Source organism: Coturnix japonica, chromosome 5, assembly GCF_001577835.2.
Source record: "Coturnix japonica isolate 7356 chromosome 5, Coturnix japonica 2.1, whole genome shotgun sequence".
NCBI lineage: Eukaryota > Metazoa > Chordata > Aves > Galliformes > Phasianidae > Coturnix > Coturnix japonica.
This window is the reverse complement of record NC_029520.1, coordinates 11,377,736-11,383,255: the sequence shown is the minus strand read 5'-3', so window position 1 is coordinate 11,383,255 and position 5,520 is coordinate 11,377,736.

Sequence of the window (5,520 nt, the reverse complement as noted above, 5' to 3'; positions counted from 1 at the left end):
TGCCTGGGAAAGGCAGACCCTCCTTGTCCCCTCTTCTTTCAGTGACTCAGAGGATCTCACAACTTTACCTTCCTGGGGATGCCTGCGCCAGGGGTGAACTCTTTACAAAATCTTGCACTGAGCAGCAAATAACGATGGGCATGCTGCATGAGGCAGGGAAACAGTTTGTAAGATGCAGTAAAAGAGAGGAAGAGCACCAAAGAGACAGCAACCACTGGCTTTGGGAGGGTGTATGTGGCATATTCGGTAGCAGGGTGGGGGTGGTGCGCAGAGGTAGCCACTGTGAGAAGGGAGCAGGTTTTTCCAAACCCAAAGATTCCCACAAGCAGCTATTACCAGTATTTTCAAAGCCCTCATGATCTCCAACCACCAAGGGGTGTGTTTGACATTTCTGCCCTCATGTTTGGCTTTCTGTCCCCTACCTACTGCAAGGCAATGACATGCTTTGTTGAGCAGGCAATCCAGCTGTACTGGAGAGACCCACCTCCCCTCCATCCCTCGGCAGCTCTGTTCCCAGGAGAAGCGTCAATCCATCTCTGCTTTGATGCTTTGTGGACATTCCCAGCCCTGCAGCCCTTTTGGGAAGGCTCTTTCTGTCTCAGATGTATCCATTTTGGAGAACAATGAGATCTGTATGGAACAGCAGATTCTCCTCTGTGTATACCATACGCTTGTTTACAAGGTAAACAAGGAAAGGTCTGTAATTTGGCTGGTCTAATTAATTACACAGTTGCAGAAGGGACATGAAAGGTGAATGGGACTGGTAGGAGCTCAGCCTCCAGCCATGAGTTGCAAAGGAGGAAGGGGTGTCCAAATCCCCTTTTGGCTGCAATCCTGTGCTCTGTGATCTGAAGAGAGACTTGCGAACAGAAGTGCCTTAGATTGTAATCACTCCTAGCAATAGAGCTCTGCTTGCAGCAGGAATGCCTCCAGTAAACCCATTCCTGCTCCTCTTGAGTTATTCCCACCCACTTCAGTAACAAGTAGCCCATGTCCTGCCCTGAATCACAGCCTCCCATTCCATCCTGTTTGCCTACAAGTTCCTTTGCAGCTGGGGCAGGAGATGTTTATTTTGGTCCAGTGTGCATTTTTGCTGTGTATGGGAAAAGAAGACTGTCTTCTGCAACACAGAGGCATCTGCATTTCAGCAGCAATGACTAAACCAGGGTGCATCTCACCCATCTGTTGGAAAAAGGACAGTGCAAAGGAAATGACAGTGCAGACTGCAAGTGGATGTGGTCTTAGCATGGTGTTTTCAAACAGGGAAGAGAATACTGCTTTAAGCTGAGAATTGAGTCAGAATCAAAAAAAAGAGGCCCAAACTTTGTCTCTTTGACCAGTGTGGGCCACATTCATAGATGTAAACTCAGTTAACAATTATTAACAGTAGTGTTAGAATGATGGAAAAGAACAATTGCAAGTTATCTAGTAAAACACAAACAGAAAGTAGGCAAAAGTCAACAGAATCAATAAGAAGTCCTCAATTATCAGCGTCCTCTTAAAAAAGGAGATTAGGAAGCGACTCTCCCTGGACTTTAAGGGCTCGTGGGAAGATTTTAGACTCTGATGGCTTTAACTCCAGCAAACACAGCTGGATCAAAGTGTAGGGCTGGAAGACTGAGTCTCAGGAAACTTGAGTTGAAAACCAAAGAAAGAAAAACTACCATTTGTGTTTAACAGCGAGAGCAATTACCCACTAAGTAAACCAGCTCATTAGAAGTATTTCCCATCATGTTGACCATGAAAGTCAAAGGGGATTTATTTGTAAAATGTATGTTTAAAGCCTATTGCAGGGTACAGACTTGGGGTGGAAATCCCCAGCTGAAATAGGCCGATGTCACAAAGGGGAAAAAAGATGTGAACAGTGAGCTTTCTCTGAGGGTAAAGAAAAAAAAAATAAATAATCACTTTGGCCCTTAGCAAAGCAATGCATGGATGGGGAGATGGGGAGATATCTCTGTTCACTTGGAGGTGAATGTGCGGTTGCTTCATCAAATGGGACACAAAAGAGAGCTGCGAGATGTGAACAATGCCTTCCATGCACCTGCTGGGAGATGTCGGCCACTACCTGGCTTTTACTGCTGCTTTCCTTGTCAGACCATGGTGTCTGTATTCCATGGAATAGCCAGCAGCGCTAACTGTAAAAGCCTCAAGTTTCCTCCATGCTAGGAAAAGGGTGGTGCGAGTAATTTCTGGAGCATTACGGAGACAGCCAAGAATTGAGAAGCAAGACAAGCATCAAAGGGCAAATATATATATATGTATATATATATTCCTCTTTGGAGCAACAAAGCTAGATAATATCTTCCTACTAATGGACTTAGAGCAGTAATTTAGACCTGCTGCTTTCCACCTGCCAAGCTGTTCCACAAATTACCCTGGACCACAAAATTAGTCATTTACTGGGTCATTATTTTTTAACCTTAGTGCAGCAGATCACCCTTTTCTGATGTAAAATTACATACCAAACAGTTCTCAATCTACCAAAATGAACATTTTGACCCAAATTTTTATCCAAGAAATATGGAATTTGCAGTTTGCATTGCAACATAAAGGAACTTTGTTAACAAAAGAGAGAAAAGTAAGAAGAACCAAAAGAATTAACTGCTCTGCTTGGATTCCTTTTTTTCTTTCTTATATATTTCAAGCTTCATTCGTGTATGGAAAAAACACATCACAAAAACTTTCATGGGCAGAAAAAACATTTCCTTTCCAGTCCTATTTTCTCCTGATGTTTCCCCTATTGCCCACATGCCAAAACAAGCACATTTTATTCTCCAGGTCCAAGAAGAACCACAGCAAGGGCCAGGAAAGCGCAAAGGAACATCTGATAAAACCAGTCAGTAATTAATGGACTTCACTGAAAGCCAAGGACCAATAATTCATTCTTAGGAAAGGGAGGGGAGAACCTTGAAAAGTTACACATTTGGAAAAACCCGGGCTTGCCTTCACAGATTCAAAGAATTCTGTACCCTTGGTCTCTGAATTCAGAGAAATCCAGTAAAATATAGAACACAAAACCACATTTCCCAGAAAGTCTGAAGCATTCAAAACCATCTGAAGATCCCTTTTCATAACAACAGCATTCTCTAAGTGCCCACCCACTAGTGTTATTAGCATTTCCTAGTGGTAATGGGCAGCTACACACAGCTTGTCTTACATAGCAGGGACAAACTCTGTGGCTGCAGGTAACATGCCTGTGTCCTGGAAACCACCTCTCTCATTTGTTTGTTTGCTTGCTTAAGAAAGATTAAACAAAACCAACAGTCATAAAACTGCAGTATTGATGCAGCAGGTCAGCCATTACTATTTTTTTCCTTCCCAATTTTTCTGCTAGAACACATGAATTTGCCTCCCTTGGAAACATCTGTTCCACGCCCTCATTAAGCTCTCAAGATGAAGAGTCCATTCCTTATGCATTAAAAAGGGTAAAATATCAAAATCAGTCTTAAATTGCAGAGACCTGAGCACCTCACTGCCATCAGAAACAGTTCTGCCTGTGAACTTACTAGGGATCCCAGCAGCGCAGGGCAAGAGAGCGGTGAAAGCAACCTCTGAGCCATCCAAGTCACAGCCTCTCTAAAGGAAGATCTTCAGCAGGGCATAGTCCCTGGCCTTGTATGGTGACAGTCGTATCATACTAAAGAGCTGTGCCACCAAGCAAAGAGGTTACTGACCAAAGAAAACCCAACCGAAGCTGCAAGGCAACCATCACAGGGTACTTCTTACGAGCTTCAAGGTGGGGATATAGAAATGAAAGATGAGTATTGGAACAGGCTGCTCAGGGAGGTGGTGCACGCTCCTCTGCACATGGGAAAAACCTGCACCCATGGAACGGTTGGGAGTGGTGCTGTACCCTTAGCAGGTGGGTGGGAAAAAGGTGGCGATAGTCAGGAGGATGGCACAGACTGCATCTCATGACAGCTCTGGGCAACAGCTCCTTTCTTTGCTTGTTTGGCTTATCAGAAAGGGACTTCCACCAGGAAAGGAAGCGGCGGCACTACTAAGACAAATGAGACACATAAACAAGGCTGCTGCTGTGGGACTTCTCCCCTTCCCTTTCCTGCCCCCCCACCCATCCCTGCACACCAGCCATGGGTCCAGCATGCATCCTGCCAAAACCAGAAGCAGATTTCCTGAACAACAGGAACAAAGAAGGCCACAGGCAAAGTTAATGCTGTTACATTAAAAGACTGATTTTCTCTCTGTTGATAGTTTGCTCTGATTTTAAGCTTTCAGAAGCATGACTAAAACACAAACAAAGGTTCCAGGAAACCAGGAGCCCATGACGTAGAATCAGAGCATCATTACGTTTGGAAAAAGAGCACTATGATCATCTACTCCAACTGCCCACATATCGCCAATATTGCCCACTGAGCAATATCCCTAAGTACAACATCTACACAATCCTTAAACACCTCCATGGATGGTGACTCCACCAAAAATAAAGGATGAGGAAAATCAGCAGGACAAACATGTGCCTTTTCCAAAGATGGCACCTTCACACCAAGTCCCGCATGCCCCTGAAGTCACAACAGGTCACACAAAAAGCATCAGAAAAACCTGGCAAACATCATAGCCAATGCAGATCTTGGAAAGCGGGTTCTGGCCACATAAAGTAGATATATATACATTAATATGTGCATATATGTGTGAGCACCTGCAAAGCAGGTGTGCAGTAGTTCTTGGTGGAAGTACCTCTGGCCATAACAAAACCTGAGGCTTGATGCTGGCCAGGAGGCTGCACTGGGGCTGTGTGTGCAGTGAGATAGCATCAGCCACATTCTGATTAGCATTCCAGCCACAGTGCCCTGCTCTGCATGCAAAGCACAGGAGAAAATGTGCATGTGTAATTGCACAATTAAGTGTTGCGTCAATACAGCAATTCTTTTGAGGAGGAAGCCATTCCTGATGCTTCCCTGAGGATTAAAGAATCAATGTGTATTTCTGCAGTGAATGGGATTGTGTTTGTTTTCTTTCTCTTTTTCCTAATAAAGTCAAAGTTGAACATGGAGAGAGTGCAGATTGCATTTTAGTGACTCACTCCTACTTCAAAACAATGCTGCATAAAGCTTGCATTCATAGCTAGCCCAGATTCCTTAACAAGCTCTGAAAGGACTCTCAAAATATTTCTTTGATTGCAGTCCGGCCACACTCTCCACTCATCCACTCACATCCTACAAGAGGGGCAGCAGTGGGGAACAGCTGGTGGTTGGGAAGGAAAAGAAAGGCAAAAAAATGAGATAAAGAAAACCCTCAGGTAAAACCCTGATGCCAAGCCATCCATTGAGCAGCATTGTGTCCCCAAGCTGGACTTGGTCTAGATGATCGTAGCAGTCTTGTCCAACCCTTAGTGATCCTATAATTCTAAGAAAATGAGCAGTGGCCAATCCTCTGCTCCAGGACCAAAAGAGACCTAAAAGCACAAGATTTCACCAAAAGCCATGCTTGTATTTCTTGAAAAACAAGCAAACAAACAAAAATTCCTCCTAAATCAAAAATAGACTTAGCTTCAAACAA